This window comes from Acomys russatus, chromosome 29 (genome assembly GCF_903995435.1).
Source record: "Acomys russatus chromosome 29, mAcoRus1.1, whole genome shotgun sequence".
In the NCBI taxonomy this organism is placed as follows: Eukaryota; Metazoa; Chordata; class Mammalia; order Rodentia; family Muridae; genus Acomys; species Acomys russatus.
In genome coordinates, this window is record NC_067165.1 from 38492863 (window position 1) to 38511917 (window position 19055).

Below are 19055 nucleotides of genomic sequence, written 5' to 3' on the forward strand. Positions count from 1 at the left end.
AAGTACAATTCCATCAAAGCCCAACTTTGTCAACTAATGAGTTTATTGATCTTCCTGTAGAGCAGAGTAAGGGGTTTATTATAGGAGCAAAGGTGACCCCCCCCAAAAAGCTGCATCTCCATTCCATCATGGATAACAACCTCATGGAGTCTGCGTCATGGAGTCCCACCCTTCACTAACCTTCCACTTCCCAGATATTTCCCAAGATCAACTGCAGGTGGGATATAGAGAGGCAGAAAGGAATCCTAGGTCAGGGACTATAACAAACACACACACAGAGACACACAGACACATACACACACAGACACATACACACGCATGAGAGAGAAGAGAGAGAGAGAGAGAGAGAGAGAGAGAGAGAGAGAGAGAGAGAGAACTGTCATAAAATAGACTAGAGCTTTTAGTGCTAAGCAAAAGAAAGTAGACGCACCTATATCTAAACAGGAAACAAAAAGAACCATTTGAGTATTGGAGACAATGTTTATTTAAATACCATTCTAAGGCACATATAGAAGGATACAGTGAGGTCATGGGACTTCATATAAGGAAATGAATAAAAGCAGGCACAAAAAAATATTAAGAGGCTGGCATGATTGTGCAGACTTTTAATCCCAGCACTCAGGAGGCAGAGGCAGACAGATCTCTGTGAGTTTGAAAGTTTAGGGCCAGCCTGGTCTACAAAGAATTCAGGATAGCTAAGGCTTTGTTACACAGAGAAACCTGTCTCAAAAAAAAAAAGAAGAGGAAAAGTTTAAAATTATTTAAAATAAAATATTAAAGGATAATGCCCATGCCTTCCAAAAACTGCATTATTCAGCATCTGCTGCCCAGTTATAAATGAAAAAAAATGGTCCACAAGCTTGACTACAAGGCAAACTGATGGAAGAAGAATTTTCTCAATTGAGGTTCTTCTTCCCAAATGACCCTAGTTTGTGTTAAGTTGATATAAAAACAAAGCAACACACACACGTAAAAATAAATATACAACTTTAAAATACCCCCATATTAAATCCTAAAAACTGAAATGCCTATTGGACAATAGACCATAAAGGGTTATTACAGGTACAAAACTCAGTCATCTCAGCCCAAATAACTAAGGGCATAAATAATCCAATCATCTTGGCCACACCAAAATTGACCATCATCTTGACCGCTGTGGGAATAACATTATTAGTGGTGTTAAAACCTGCACAGATACCACAAAAAAAAAGCTAATGCCTGCTATCTTCTCTGAGATTGTAACTTTCATTTGTGTCTGAGCTCAAGGTGAGACGGAATGGTCAGCCATTTAGAATCTGTGCACACTCACAGGCACTGTCGCTCGTGATTTAATTATCTAGGCCACCACAGACAGTGACACTTTTCATCTGGCCAGTACACCTCTACCCATCACTAGTACAGATGTATACATGCCCACTTGCACCATAGATACACACCACTGTAGGAAAGTCACAATTGGGCCCTTTGCATAGTAGACACTTATATTGAGATATGTTGTTTCACTGGACCAAATGCAGAATTCCATCCAGTTATCCATCTCATCACCCTCACTATCACCTCAGATACCACCTCCTGACATCCTGACTGGACCAACCAACAACTGATGTGTAGATTCCTCATTCAATGAAGAGGACTAGGGGACTAACTGAGTCATAGGCCATTTATGAAGGGGATGACTGGGTTAGACATGACAGGTTTAAATGCCACACCTGACAGCTGGAATTAATAACCGAACACACGTATGCTTGCAGAAACTAGTACAGCTTGCAGTGCCATGCAGAATTTGATGGGAATAGTGTCTGTGATTGTCAGAACTAGCTTGGCTGACTGTGAATCTTGGCTGTGTCTTTTACAAGGCAGGACCAATGAGGAGAGACACAGAACCATCCACTTGTGTGAACTACTGTGCTGCTTTGAATGAGAATGATGCCCACAGGCTCATATGCTTAAACACTTGGTCCCCAGCTGGTGGAATTCTTTGGGAAGAATTAGGGGGTGTGGCCTTGGAGGAGGTGTGTCACTGGGAGTGTGCTTTGAGGTCATTCTCATTTAGCTTTCTACCTTGGGCTTGAGGGCCAGATGTAAGCTCTCCACTTCTTCAGAGCCGTGCTCCCTACCGTGATGGCCATGGACTCTAATGGTTAAGAGCACTGGGTGCTCTTCCAGAAGAAGCTGAGTTTCATTCCCCTCACCCACATGAGAGTTCACAGCTATCTGTAAGTCCAGTTCCAGGGGATCTGACACCCTCACACAGATGGATGCAGGCAAAACACCAATGTACATTAAATAAAGTTTTAAAAAGAAAGAAAAGAAACCCTGTCTCAAATTGCACATAAACACATTCTGTTCAATATTTCACATGGCAATTTTGGAGGTTTTTTTCTTTATTTGTGAAGCATTTATAATGGGTGTCTTGCCACTGGATGGTTTGTGGCTGGCTGGGATCTCATAGAGATACAACAAACTCTGCCTTAAAAGTACTAGGATTATAGGCGTGAACAGTCCACTCATGTTCTTTTTCTTTTTTATTTTATTTTATTTTTATGGCACAGGATCTCGGTGTAACACAGTCAGCTTCTTAGTGTTAGTACTAAGGCAGTCAGCTGTTCCACACAACTTTCGTTTTTGATTATCACGTCCTGCTATTCAAGGCAGGGTTCTTAGGTGCTACACCATCCCTGTTCCCCTGATCTACAGACAACCACCACACTGTGGTAAAAGTGGTACCCAAGTAGAACTAGGGTTTCTACTGTTTCTTCTCCTAGAAGGAAGGGGTCAATTCTGGTGCAGGAGCCATGCTGACAAAAAGGTGAATGAGCTTTGGGTCAGGGCTTCTATCTCAGAGACAACTCTCCAGGTGCTAGAAGTTAGTTACCAGGCTGTGAAGGTGGCTCATTAAATGTTTCCTGTATGGTTTGCTTTCTTAGTACTGGGGATTAAGCCAAGCAAAGTCTCTGCAGTCGCCCTACAACTAGACAATACCTCTAGTGTGAACTTTTTTATTTTTATTAATTTAAATTATTTTTGACAAGAACTCACTATGTAGCCACGGTGAACCTGAAACTGAAAAGATTAACCTGCCTCTGACTCTCAAGTGCTAGGCTTAAAGGCATGTAGCACCATACCTTGCTTCTAGCTTTTCTACTTTTAAAGGGAGAGGAGTTCTCAGTGACTCCCCGGATTAACCTTGAACTCAGTGTGTAGCTTAAACAGACATCCACTGGCTGATCCTCATTCCTCGGCCTCCTCAGGGCTAGGATTGTAGGACTGAGCCACTGCTCCTAGCTTGAAAATAGTTCACTGGATCTCCAGACATGGTCTCACTCTGTAACTCAAGCTAGCCTGGAAATCCCTGTATCTGGGGCTGGCCTTTGGCTTTGTAGCCACCTTATTGTCTAAGCCTCTCCTCTATGATCTGGGACTACAAGCAAGGACAACCAAACATTGCTTTATTTTAGTTTGTTATGACAGAGTCGTCTTGCCCAACCCAGGCTTCATGAGCCTCTTACTTCCCCCTCAGTTATAGGATGACAGGTGTGTGTCTTCATAGCCTATAAGGATGACTTGTTTTCTATTGAAGGTGAAATCAAAATCCTTCTGCCTTTGTCTTCCATGTACTGAGATTATGCATGTGTTCTCACTTCAACAGGATCCTAAGGCCATCAAGCCTTAAACTCAGAAATCCACCTGCTTCTGCCTCCTGCAACCTGGGGTAGATAGAGGGTTGGGCCACAAAGGCTGGTACCCACCCATTTCTGATTCTCCTTGAATCCTGCTAGCCATGATTGCAGTTGTATAAGGACTGTGGGTAGCTTGGGAGATGAACATTCCAATTGCTTTCCTTTGAGGCTCTTGAGTGATGAACTGGGACTTTCCCATGAGAAGGGCAGGCCCAGCATTCAAGTGCCCATTTACTTCCTCCCCAGCAGGGTTCTGAGGGACACTGGCTAGAACCAGGTGGTGGATGATGAGCTGTAGTGAATGTGAGTATTTCTTCCAGCCATTTTTTTATTTTAATTTTATTAATTTATTCAGATTACAATTAAATTGTTAACCCATCACTTGTATCCTCGCATTCCTCCATACCTCCCACTTTCACCCTATTCCCCTCCCCTAGGTCTATGACTGAGGGGGACCTCCTCCCCCACTATATGGTCATAGGCTATCAAGTCTCATCTTGGCAGACTGCTTATTCTTTCTTTGAGTGCCACCAGGCCTCCCCACCAAAGGGAGGTGGTCAAATACGGAGCACCAGAGTTCATGTCAGAGGCAGTCTTCGCTCTCCACATAACTGTAGAGAGTGACCTGTCCATTGGGTAGATCAGAGTAGGGGTTCGATGTTTACTATTGTATTGTCCTTGGTTGAGCAGATCCCCTGGGCCTTGATCCATCCATCACAATGTTCTTCTTGTAGGTTTCTAGAACCCTATGGGTCTTTCTATTTCCCCATCTCCTATATTTATCTTACCTAGAGTCCCAGTGGGATGTCCTCACATCTATCCCAATCTCCTGGTAAGTGAAGACTTTCATGGGACATGTCTTTTGGGTCAGTGCCTAATTATAAGTGAGTATATACCATGTGAGTCTTTCTGCTTTTGGGTTAACTCACTTTTCCAGCCATTTTTTAGCTGCCTTCTTTCCTAGAATTATGGTTTTGTGGCTGTTAGCCTCAAAGGTATAAGAGAGTAAACTGAGATCTACAAACCTAGGTTTCCAAATCAGTGACTAGGGTGTTAGTGGGTCCTTGGATGTTGGAAAGGGGTTTCTCTCCCTGGTGGAAGAATATCTCTTCCTGGATACTTCCTTAAGATCATTTTCCTGCAGAGCCCTTAAGAAGAGCTGCTGAGGAACAGGACCTAGAAGATCTTTCCTTGGGGCTCTTCTTAGAGATTTTCAAGGATGCTTTCAATGGGGGACACACTAATGACTTAAAGCAGATGGCAAAGGCATGCCCTTTTTCCTACCTGACATCCAGAGCCCTGGGTAAGATGGCCAACCTGGAATCTTCAAAGTCATCATGGATGTACTCAATATGCTCTTTCCTCTGAAGGTTTAACCCAACCAGGTAAGAGAGACCCAGGAATTCAAGGAGGTCCTAGGAGTTCATGGCAGGGGGAGCTTGAGTCAAACAGTGAAGGACAAAGGGTGTATCAGAGAACTTTTGATGGTGTCAGTAAGGAGGAATGGAAGACCTGGCCCATTAAAGTACCATCTAAGAAAGGGCATCCAGGCATATGAGAATGTTTAGGAAAAATAAAGAATGGATAAAGGAACTGTGGTACATTTACACAATGAAATACTACTCACCTACTAAAATCAAGGAAATCTTGAAATTTGCAGGCAAATGGATGGAACTAGAAATGATCATCCTGAGTGAGATAATCTGGACCCAGAAAGATAGGCATGGTATATACTCACTTATAAGTGGATATTAGCCCAGCATAGATGTCCTCTGAGAGTCTCCACTCAGCGGGGAATTGGGACAGATGATCAAAGTTGCTGCTGGACCCTGGGCAGAGCACTAAGAGTGGTATGAAAAAATGGGGGACAGAAGGATCCAGAGGGTCCAGGAGCCCCACAAGAAGACCAGCAAGGCTGGCAAATCTGGACTCCAGGGGGACCTACACAAACTGCTGGTCCAACCAAGGACAATGCATGCAAAACGCCAGTGTACATTAAATAAAGTTTTAAAAAGAAAGAAAAGAAATCCTGTCTCAAATTGCAAATAAACACATTCTGTTCAATATTTCACATGGTAGTTTTGGAGGTTTTTTTTTTTCTTTATTTACGAAGCATTTATAATGGGTGTCTTGCCACTGGATGGTTTGTAGCTGGCTGGGATCTCATAGAGATACAACAAACTCTGGAGTAGCTGTTTTCTCCTCTTCAGCCAGCACAGAGGTAGAACTGGAATCCATTCCTAGTGTCTTCTTCAAGGTACAAGTCTACGAGGATAATCCAGGGCTGCCTAGTTCCCATCCCAGGATAGGGGTGGGCTGTTTGTGACTCACTCCAGCCCTGGGAGACATTTGGTGAGCAGGCACGGGCCATGACTATCTGACTCATGTTGCTGAGGTTCCGATTCATAATCTGCAAACCCAACTCTTGCACCTTCCACATGTTGTGGGTAAAATAGAAATGTGTCTTCTAACATAGGCCAGGAACTCAACCCAAGTGAGCTTGGAGGCTAACTTCTAGTTGTCAATCATTCTTCCCTATTTCTTACTACTATACTTCTACTAATATTATTATTATTATTATTATTATTATTATTATTATTATTATTATTATTATTATTATCATCTTTATATATTCCATTTCAGTCTGGAAAGTTAATTTGCCTGCAATCTTCTCCAGCTAGTGCAATGATTATAGACATGGGCCAGTATGGCCTGTCTTTGCTGTTGTGTTTTGTTTCTTTGTTTGGACTTATTTTTTGTCTGCTTTCTTACTCTTGAAATCTAGCCTTATACTTCTTCTGATGGCTGTGTGAGGAAGCTGGCAAATCTGGACTCAAGGGGGCCTACACAAACTGCTGGTCCAACCAAGGACAATGTGGAACTACCTTGCAATGGTATCTCTTGGTTGGACCATTGTTGTTCAGAGTAAATACTGAGAAAGCAAACCTTTCCCTATCCTGCTCATGCAAAGGTATTGTGGAAAAAAAAAAAAACAACTTTTAAGTCAATTACTGTTATAGGCCATGACCTAGGTAACAAAGAAGGTAAAGGAATTCCAGACTGTAAAGGACCCATTGGTTGAATTACTCTATTCATTGCTCTTAAATCCATTACCATCCTCCATTTTCCTGATTTCTTTTTCACAGCAAACACAGGGGAACTCCATGGGCTGGTAGAACTCTTCTGTATGTTGAGCCTCCAGCTGCTCTTGTCCCAGTTGTTCAAGAGCCTGAAATTTTTCCTTTTTATGGGCCACTGTTCTTATAAATTTGGAAGCTCAGTCCCTGTAATGTCCTGTGTTTGGACAATGGGCCCAGCTTGTGATTTATCTTCGTTGTCCTATCAATACTTTACAGAGGAGCATCTACCATTTTACCCATAATTTCATCATTGCCTGCCTCTGGGATTGCAGGAATATTAATTTGAGTACTCCATTGTTGTAAAAGACACCTTCCCAATAAATTTATGGGTATGTCAGCCACATAGCGTCTCAACTTCCATGTTCTCCATCATGTCCCACACATTTAACCCATCAGACATTTTGCCTTATTTGAGATAGTTTACCAATTCCTGTATCTACCAAACCTCCTGTGAAGACTTCTCAAGAACATTGTATTGTCTTAGCAAATTAGGTAGATCTTTTCCCTGGCTACTCAACAACTTCCCAAGTTCTTAAAGCTGCAAGTCAACATTATTCTATAGTGACGTCGTCACATCTAATTTGTTCTTGTAGATCAGCATAATGGTCTTCACCAAGCAATTGATAACTAACATTTATCCCCCTTGCTATATTTTGGTGTTCTATTTTTGTGGCTTCATCCCTCCACCACAATAACCATTGTGATTGCTGACTATCTCCTAGAACAGCTGAAGGTAGCTCTTCCAATCATGGAGAATAATTCTATTTTGGGAAGCCCAGTTACTTACTGTTTGCTTAACAGATGGGGATTGCATTCCATAGGACACAACAGAGTCTTTAAAATACTTTAAATCTAACATTTCTATTGGAAGCCATGCTATCTCATCATATCAGCAGGCATTGCTACGTAATTACCGGGAAAACTGATGGTGACTTTGTAGTTCCAGGAAAATCCTCTGGCAGTGCGCTTGGCTCAGGATTTACCCTTTTGCCCTGTACAGCCTCCTGCTTTTCACAACGCCTCTCCCTCACACAGGGGCTCCTGGCATCTGACATCAAAACTGTGTGAAGCAGGCAGAGTGGCAAGAGCAGGAAATTCTGGCTCTCAATTATAGGATGTGAACCCTTTTGTTCTGTCTTTACCAGTGGTTCTATTTGCTTTTCAAGTGCTTCAACCTGTCTGAAAACAACTCTGCAATTGTTTCCAAAACAAGAGAATTGACTAACACTTACAGTTTTTCCTATTTCGTCCACTTTTTTGGTTCTCAGACCCATCCATATCCACTCACAACGTTCTCAATTGATCAGTCATTCTCTCAACATTTTTTTTAAAATAGGATACAGGAAGAAGACAAAGCAAAAACAGAAAATCCCCTCCGGGAGCAAGGTGAGAGAGAACCTGGAGTTTGAAGCCACCTTTTTGCTGACATTCTGAAAGAGCATTTTCATTCCTTCATAACCTGCCAGCTCCTCTACAGCATTAGAAGCCAAGTTTCTCATTATGCTAGCCATGTCTGGGTACCACTTGTAAGCCCTACTTTTTAACTCTATTTTGTTTGTTTGTTTCCTTAAGCCTTACCTTCCTTCTCCACCCTTATCCACCTTAATACCTTCCAACTCCTCAACCCTAGATAGGAGAGAAAGGAGGTTATAAGGAAGAGGAGACATAGGTCTCTTTAGACTTAGCTCCATCTGGTTAGGGTCATCGAGTTCTTTGGAGAAATGCCAATCTCAGTAGTCAGGATCTCCAGCAGCAGCCTTCTTCCTTCTCTGTCTCCTTGATGCCCTCCCCCAATCTCTGTCTCTCAGAGCATCCCTTGAAGCATCCTGTCTCAAAGTGTTCCCCCCACCCCCTCTCTGTCTCTGTGGATGTGGGGGGGGGGGGTGCGTGCGCGCGCATACACACACACACACACACACACACACACACACACACACACACACACACACATGCTCTGGTATTTACAAATCTCAGAGTCTTCAGAATTAAACTAACTCCAGCTGGCAAAAACCATATCCTTCTCCAAGCTGCATGAGGCCATGATGAGCTGTGGATAAACTAAGGCAGTCTCATATCCCACACTTGGGATTAAACTAAAAACATATTTACATAATATAACTGAATTTGTAAAGAAATGAAAACTTCCACTGCACAAAACACAATGACAGGACATTTGGTTACCGTATAATCTTATTATGCTTGTCAGCATACAAATGATCACATTTTCATTAATGTTTATAATTTTATCCCTCTTTAAGAAAAAAGCAAAATAAAATATACTTGAATGAGAAAAAGAACTGAGAGATTGATTCCTAGATTGGAAGCAATACAATAGAAATTGGATGATTCCTTAAATCAAAATAAAGTCTTCAAAAAATCCAATCTGGAACCTACAATAACAACAAAAAAGGTAGTTCCATATGAGAAAAATTCACAGGATTATCAAGAAGTTGGGTGGTAGCCCACAGAGGCATTAGACCCAAAGGGATTTAGAGAAACAATAACGTTTCCTGGCACGTATTTAATTTATATAAAACATATGCTTGATAACTGAGCCACACAGAATCATATAACTCTAAGGGATTGGAGAGAATTGATGTCAGCCATATTAAAAACTAGCTCTCAACTATAATGGCTAACATAGTGGATAACTGATAGTGATTCAAGACTTTAATGGGATTTTTTCTTGAGTTCTGAAAAGGCCGATTCTATAATTAGAGATTTATTAAAGGTGATGGCTATATTAAAGATGCATTTACAGATTAAAACTGATTTTCCTCTCACACACATATCCAACAAAGTACAATTCTTTAAACATTATGGCATAGAAAATGTTACAGATGTATTTTATAATCTGACAGGTCAAGCAGTTATTAAAAGATCTGACAGGACTTTAAAGCAAGTGCTCATAGAACAGAAGGGGGATATGGGATCTCCCAGAGACAGGTTAAACAGTGCTTTATTTTTGTTTTTTATTATGTTTCTTTTTTAATATTCGTTATTTATTTAATATTTAATACTTATATTATTACACAGTCATAAAATAAACTACATATAGCATGAAGAACTATGAGACAATCAGGAATTATATAAATGTCACATTCATAGTGATTTGGCTATTTGTATTTGGCAAACTTGAAGTAAACAGCTTTCCTATCTTGTTGGGTCTAAATTTCTGAATGAAAATCAATATCTATCGTAAAATCTACCTTGATCTAAAAACATCTTAACCACTAACCAACTAAGCTTAATTGTAAGACTAAACTATCTGGTCTTCAACCTCATCAGAGATTTGAGAAGGAATAAATCTTAATTACCTGAGGGAACCGGAAGTGCAGGTTAGCAGCTTCCAAAATGAAGAAATGACTGAGACAGTTTACTGCCTGAACAGTCACCCAACACTCTCTATAATGCTGGAGCATCATCTTCAGCCTTATAGCCCCAATATATCTGACAGACATATTTGCGAGGCAGGAACTATTGAGGACTTGCTTAATCCTGTCTTGGCAGAGTCTGGCCATTGACTGTGCCTGCATCCAAGCTTGCCCATTTTTAGGCAGAATTCTGTCTATGACAGAAACGAGGACATTTTGCCCAGTGGCTGGTTTGCTACATGTGAAGCAGTGAACCATAAGGAGGTTCTTTAATGCGCATCATCTTCTTTGAGGTAAGCTAGGTGTTGCCAGAAGTTAACTTGTCTTGTTGTCAAAGAACTTTTAAAATAATATATAAAAAAACTTTAAACGCCATTATCTGTAGGCCTCTGAGGCTTTTGAAGACCTCATTTAACTATTTTACTTTATATATATATATATATCTGTCATATATTCTTGTGATAAAATTAGTATTTGACATAACCATTATTTGTTCAACTGGCAATTAGCTTGTATTACTGTTCATCCTGCACTCCTCGGACAATTAGAATGTTATAACTGTATAATGCTCATGAGAAATTATGTTTTCAGAACAAAAGAACCAGATACTGAGGCTGGATTAGACCTAACAGGATCCATTCCTCTCAGCATGCTGGTCGCTGACATCCTGCATTCTTCCATGTTCCAGCTCCAGGCACCTCAGTTGCTGTTACCCATCAGAACAGGACAGCTTCCAGGACAGCATTGTAGAAAATTTTTGATCCCAATTGGTCCAGCATTTCAGACTATCCCACACAGGGCTCCTATTAAGCCAGGAATTTCTCAACATTTAGAAAATGGACCACAAATGTTATCCCTGGCTTGCTTAACCATTTCCCCCAATTTTTGGGAGGCCCCTTCAAAGATATTATTTTCCCTAAGTCAGCCTGAAGAAACCTTAAGAGAATGATGTCCCATTTCCTCTCATGGGTGTTGGGTAGGTTTCTGTTTGCTCTTTTGGTCTACAGATGCTTATTTTTCACTGGGAGTTGGTTATGTTATTATTGTTCTTATGCAGAGATAAAACTAGGTTGTACTCAAGGATGTCTCTTTTTCCTTTATTCTTCTTTCATAGGTAAGGAGATAGGAGCTGAACAGAAAGAAGGAGGAATATAAAAATACAGAGGGAGGGGGCTGGAGAGATGGCTCAGTCATTAAAGGCTAGGTTCACAACCAAAAATATAAGAAATACAGAGGGAGGATAGAACAAAAGGTAGATTATTGAATCTACTCCTCAACTCGAGGCCTTAATGGTTATTCACAAATAAGATTATTTTTAATTCATTGGTATGGAATTTTGTATATTGATGCAAAAGAAATGTAATTCTGATACATTGGTATAGAATTCAAATCTAAGAGTATTCTTCACACACACACACACTATATATATATATATATATATATATATATATATATATATATATATATATACACATACATACATATGTTTCTACTCTAATATGAGGTATTATACCCATCCAACTCAATTATAATACAAGGTTTACTTCCAATACCTTGAAAGTGGTGCTGCAGCCTAAATAGTGCTTTATTAACTTTAAATTTTTTTAATGCTAATAGACAAAAAAACAACAGATGCCGAGAGACATTGGATTATGGAAAAAACTGCTGACCTAGATCAAGCTGTCTATTTTAAGGACTCCTTAACTTCAGAATGGGAGGCAAGGAATGTGTTATATTGGAAAAGAGGTTTGCATTTGTTTCAATGGGAGAAGAAAAGCTATGGATTCCATCCAAATTAATAAAAATCAGATGTGATGGGTGATAACTTCTGAGGATCTTGACTGCAGGCAAAAAGAAAGAAATGAATTAGTTTAGGTAACATATTTCTAATCCCTCTACATAGCAACAACTCTGAGACTGGCTGTGACATGAGAAAATGTCTCTGCATAGCCAACAAATCTTATTGGCTACAGAGTCCTCAGAACATGTCATCCTTTCATATGGTATAGATAAAAAATTGTATTACAGTTTTGTTATACAGTCCATACTGGCCGATGAAGAAAGACAGATGCCTTTCACCTCCTCAAACAAAGAGCAAATAAATCTTTAGCTAAATTGTACATTCTGCACAATCCATTCTTGTTTTTATGCAAAAAGGTATGTTGCCAGTGAACATGTTTACAGAGCAAAAGGACCAGACACCAATCAAGTTAAAGCGGCCTGACAAAATTCACCTTAAAGGATGATGAAACATATTTATTCCAGCATTCTTCTTAATCCAGTCTCACAGACTGCCTCAGCTGATGTCTCATCAAAACTTGCTTTCAGCACAGTTTGATCCATCCTTATAGACTGCATCAGCCAGAACTTTAGCTAAGCCCTGTACTTTCCTGTCACATAGAACTGGACAGTGAGAGAAACAGCTAGCTCTCCGAGGACTTAGCCTTTATACCAATTTTCTTAGGGCCCCCAAAAGAGAATAATGCCCTGTTCCTAAAATGTAGGATGTATGGTTGTTGGTTGTTCAGTGTGTAATAGATGTTGATTGCTAAAGGGGGGTTGGTTGAAAGTTGTTAAATGGTCTTAGTCTGGGAAGAATCAAAGTGAGGGAGGTTAGATTCAGGGATCTCTTTTTCTCTTTTGTTTTCTTTCTTCTATCCTTGTTTCTCTCTTAGTAATGAGAAGGGAAAAGGTGGAGAAGGGATTAAAAAGAAAAGGGGGACATAGGAATAATAGTATAAAAGGGTAGATTACTGAATCTATTTTTAGACTAAAAAGTATTAACAAGCCAAATATTTTACATTTTCTATGCACTTTGTATATTGATACAGATTTAGGATTATATTTTTATTTGTTATTGTATATATCACATTATATGTATATATATAATACATATTGGAAATAGCCAATGTTTGCCCATTTAGATACAAGATAGATAGATAGATAGATAGATAGATAGATAGATAGATAGATAGATAAATGATAGATAGTCTTCAAAAATCTCAAGTATCTGCAGAATATGGCTGAAGATGATGCCCCAACATTGCTGAGGAATATTGGTGACTACCCAGGCAGCCAGCTGTCTCTGTCATTTCTATGGTTTTGGAAGATGCTTGTTCTGCACTTCCTGCCTACTTGGGTAATATTTATCCTTCTTGAGTCTCTGATGGGGTTAAAGACTAGACACTTATAGTTTCACAAATAAGCTTACATTGTGAAGGCTCTAAGAAGGTGATTTAGGGTCTAAGGAGGTGTTTTAAGGTTGGTAACTCCAAGTTGTGAAAGTTAGAGGATTTAAAGGCTTGGATGCTAATAAGAACATGAGTTAGCGTCCCCTGTGCAACCCACTCCCAACCTACAGATCAGCCTGCATCACTGGAGGCCTGATGCCACCCAGAACAGACAGTTGAGGCTCCTATACCCCAGTCCTCTGCCTGCTGGGTCCCCCTGGGCAGCCCAGGAGTTGTGAACTACACACTCTCCCATATTTGCTCCATTCTGGGACCAGAGCTTTGCCTGAACCCCCAGGGGGCCTGCTGCCATCAGAGACCACCAGGTAAGACTCACCTTGGGAGAGATCCATGACGGTGACCGACAGCATGCATGCTATCTGAGAAGCAAGAGATTGGACACTGAGGATCAGGCATGTGGCAGGACTGCAGACTTCTGGATACTGACATCTGTGTTTCACAGATGAAAAGAGGCATCCTGGGAGCTGGGAACACATGGTCCCAGACCCCCATGATCATCTTCCAAGCCTAAGGGACACAGGGTCACCTGGGGTCATCCATTTACCCAAGCTCGGCCCCCAAAGTACTGGAGGCACAAGGCTCCAGCCTCAGGGCACCAGACTCCTAACAGTGTGTTGTATGCCTTGGTGGCATTTTGTTAATTGAGGCTTCCTCAATTAGAAATTGTCATCAATGGAACTTAATTATAAATATAGAAGCCCCCATTCATACTCACCCAGCCTAATATATACATATACTCTGAGGTATAAATTCTGTGGCCCCCAAAACACCAGGTTAACTATCAGGTGGTGCCCTACCCAGTCTTATTTGCATGAAGGATGCGAGTTAACCACATCACCACAGAAATAGAGGAGAGAATTTAACATAATGCATAAGCTGATATCAAATACATAAAATTAAGAGAAACATTGGTATGCTTTATGACAAAAACAAAGGTCTGTTGTGGTGGCAGATATACTGCACAAACTTTAACTTTAATAAAACATCCTAAGTAGATCCCAGATTTTTAATTATCTTTATTTATTTTTTATTTCATCATTCAAAGTAGCAGTATTCCTCCCAGCATTTCATACATACTTGGTTTTTAGATAAACCTCTTCTTCTTTCCTCTTGCATCTGTCCACCACCATCCCTGATTAAACCCTCCCATGCATATGGGTCCCCCTTTCACCTTCACAGCTTTCATATTACTTCACTTGCCTCCCATACTGCTCTACCATGAAGCCTGTTTTTTACCCTCCCATGGGCTCCTTTTTAGTTTCCTGGCATCTGCCCGCACTCCCTCTCTCATAAACATACACATATAAAATTTAAAGGATAGAGCTGCCCATGAGACAGGACGTGCAGTGTTTGTCTTTCTGTGCTTAGGTGGCCTCACTTAATATAATGTTCTCCAGTTCTGTGAGTTTTCCTGAAACTGTCAAATTATAATTTTGATGGGACCTTACCATTTTGATGGGCTGTGGTCTACTACCCAATGCTCAGTGTAAAACTCAGTTCAACATAACACAGCCTCACAGAACACAGAGGTAGCGCCATATCCAGATTCAGCTATAGTATTCCAGGCTTTTACTGTAAGCTGTGCATCACTGGGGCACATACACTGGAGATGCTAGCATGACACACACCACATAAAAACAGCAGATCTGAAATCCCTCCGGACCCAGGGGCTCCTAATACCTTCTCTATGATATTATCAGCTCATAACTTCACATAATGCTGATGATGTCATCTGATTAACAGTTTCCTATGGGGGGGTTAATATATAAATCAAAACCAACCCAGATCTACATTAAATTTAGAAAGGATAATTTTGTCACAGCAAAATTAATACCTATCAATGCAGTGTTTAAAGCACACTATATACTTTCACGTACTTTTCCTGAGCCACCACCAAAAAAAAAAAAAAAAGTGTTTATAAATTTTGCAACTGTATATAATAGCAACTATAGACATGCAGAAAGAAAAATCAAGGAAATTATGGAAACCTTGTTTAATTTTAGATATAGCTTTATATATAGCCTAAATGCTTTCCAGCCATCAACAGCGCAGGCAATAACCTCATCATCCACGCTGACCCAACAAATTTCTGGGCTGTTATGGGAACAGGATGATTGACAAAAAACACCAAGAACAATATAAATATAATTTAAACCATACGGTGAGTGTCATGGAAATGAACTTGCTAACTCTCAGGCATTACATAACCCAGAACAGATGTCTGTCCCAGGGTAACGGAACACAACAGCTACAGGGAAGGGGCGCAGCAATGCATTACTAACAGAATGCAGGATATGCCCTTCGACACAGTTTGATCATCAGGCAATAACAACATAAATAGGGCCACTCAGGGCTTCTAGTATCAAGGGATTGCTCATTGCACAAAATCCAGCCTTCAAGAGGAACTGGTGATGTTTTATTCTGACATATCAATCTCATAAGCATCGATGATTGTAACGCCCAAATTTAGTTAGAGGAGAGCCTTTATACATAGCTGGATATTACATCAGGATCCATGTATATATACTTAAAGACATTATCCCAACCATAGATTGCTAAGCCAGCAACTTACTGTTGCTAAAATTCCCTCCCTGGAATAGGACATCTACCCTCTCCTTATAAGGTCCTAGTAACAAATCAAAGTCCCATCCCACCCTGGGGAGCAGTGAATTTATTGGACCTCCTTACTGAGTGTGAGTGAGAGGTTACTGACACAAGCATGGTGACCCCAAAGCAGTCATACTGGAAAGTCTCCACCTAGAATCGGTATTGGCTTTCCTATAGCTACATAGGCTTCCCTGGTCCTCTCAACCTCTGTATTCTTGGCCCCTTCCATACACCTAAGGTCTCATGCAATTATAGAAATTTTTCATGCAGATGTCTGGGAGAAGCTGAAACCTCGGGTGATGGTACCCTGGCCCTTCCCACCCTCTCCTATGAGGGACCATATCAATAGTCGACATCCAACTATCAAATGTAAACATTCATTTGCACTTAGCAAGTGTGTAGCTACTACACAGAGTGAACACTCGCCTACACTGAAAGAGTACACATACAATGAATGTTCTCCCAGCTAATGGAGAAAGTCCTCAGAGCACACACATCATACACAGATACATAGTCTAACTGGAGCCTTCTGACCTCAACTGAAACTGGCTAGTGCAACTCAAAAGACACAAATTGGTCACATCCAAAGAAGCCATTGTTCTTATTGCTAGAAATCGAGTTTGTATCCTATTTGCATCATTAGCCTCTGTATTGCATATGAGCAAGGGAAAAAAAGAGTGATTCATTCATCTTCTTGCAAACCCAGTGGACTCTCTCTTCAGAATCAGAAGATGGGGTGTTGAGTTCAAGCTGTGCCCTGTCTCCTTTACTCCACATCATGTAAAAACAGCAATTTTTCAGGGTGTACCTTGCCCAGAGACCACATTTAACATGCAGCTATGGACTTTGGTTTTGAATGTAAACACAGAGACAGGAAAAGTCTGCACCTTGGTGAGCACGTCCGACACCACCTGTGAGGCACATGCTGAGAAATAACCTATTCCTAAAGGTGGCAGGGGTGCCACTTTGTGTCAAAGTAAACCAGGACTATAGGAGAGTGTAAGACCTAACTAATGTATCAAAAAGACCAGGGCCGAGAATACAAGAAGCACACCAGCGGAAAGAGTGCCTACCACGCTCTGACCTGAGACTCCTAAGAGGAGGACATCTGTACTGTGGTCGTCATGGCAACAGCCTCACTGAAATTTTACCTGACCACGTAGTGCATGCACCAGCAGAGAACTTCTGATTGCTGATAAGTGCTTCGACTCACCTTGGTCTCTACGCTTGACATGACCTACTTGAATTGCCATCCACCTGGAACTAATCTGTTTCCATCTGCCCATTGGTTTACCTGCCCTGCGCCTCTACAACCTTTGTAGTCCCCACTTTTCTTCTGCAGCTCAACTCTACCCTGAGACTCGGCTCGAACTTGTGACCCAGCAGCTTGATTCTTACAGCAGCCTCTCCGGTGGGGTTTGTTATTATTCCAACAGAGACCCTTTTTCTGTGTCCCTATCAGTCCGTGATCCTGCCTCGGTTAGACTTGTCTTAAATTTCTTGGACTCTGCCATGGCCTCTTTTGCCTTCTGTAGCCACTCTGTAATCTGCATATACACACTGCGTAAATGCAATCACTGGGCCATCTGTGAGCTGAGAGCTAATAGTAACAATTAAGAGTGGAATAAAAGAACCTGTGTTGGCTTTGGCTGACTCGATGAAATCAGAACTACTTGACAGATTAAACCATTGTGCCTTGTAGATGCAACATTAACTCAATAAACTTGATGTAAAAAAAAAAAAAAAGATGCAAATGTGTTTGTGTACGTTTTTGCTTTCTCGTGACTGGTAGACCAAACCCAGATCTTTGCCAGGATGGAACACAAATGACCTCTAACCTGGTTCCAAATAGCATCCCACTCAGCTCTCATGAACTCAGTCTCCAAACTCCTACTAAAATAATTACTGAGCTTTGCTTATAGGGATCTGGAACTTTTCTCATCCACAGCTCCAAACTTTTCCACATCCCTCTTACAGAAAAGCTCCAGAGGCCTATGCACCCCATGGCCAGGGTTATCAGAGCATCAGCTGCACTTCTCAGTACCACCTCTCTATATGTGTTACTTTCCTCATTGCTGTGAAAGGAAAAAAAAAACAACTTAAAAGGAAAAAAAGCTATACTTTGGCTCACAGTTTCAGGGACTCATTGTGACATCATGGTGAGGAAGGTGGGACAGCAGGAGCATGAGACAGCTGGTCCCATTGCATGGACAGCCAGGAATCAGAGAGAGAGATGTGAATGCCAGACTCACTTCTTCCTTTTTGTTTTTGTTTTTTTTCCAAAACCACAGCTTACGGGGTGGTGCTGCCCACACTGAGGTGAGTCCTGCCACCTCAGTTAAATCGTCTTATGAGTATCCTCACAGAAACAGCCAGAGGTGTGTTTCCATGCTGGTTCTAAATTCTCTCAAGTTAAAAAATTCAAGATTAATCATTCTACCACACGGCCATCCCCTGCTGGGTGGAAAAACACCAAGGATATCCATCCAATGAGGTATTACGCACCTGTGAAAAGGATATGCCGCATCATAGATGAGCCTTAGTGACTTGATGCTATGTGAAAAAGAGCAGTCACAAAAGACCAGGTGACACAAGAAGAACTTTATGACAGGCAGATCTGGGTCCTGGGGTCCTCCTCAAACTAAGACACCAGCCAAGGAGAATATAGGCATTAAACTTCGAACCCCTACCCAGACCTAGCCAACGAACATGATATTCTCCACCGTTGAGTGGAGAGTGAGATCTGACTCTCACACAAACCCTGGTGCCCCTTTTCTGACCACGTCCCCTGGATGGGGAGGCCTGGCGGCACTCAGAGGAAGGATAGCAAGTTACCAAGAAGAGACTCGATACTCTAAGAGCATATATAGGGGGAGGAGGTCTCCCTCAGTCACAGACATAGGGGAGGGGAGAAGGGGGGAAGCGGGAGGGAGGGAAGAAGGGGAGGAAACAGGGGAAGGGCTAACAATCGAGGTGTGATATGAATAAATTAATAAAAAACTG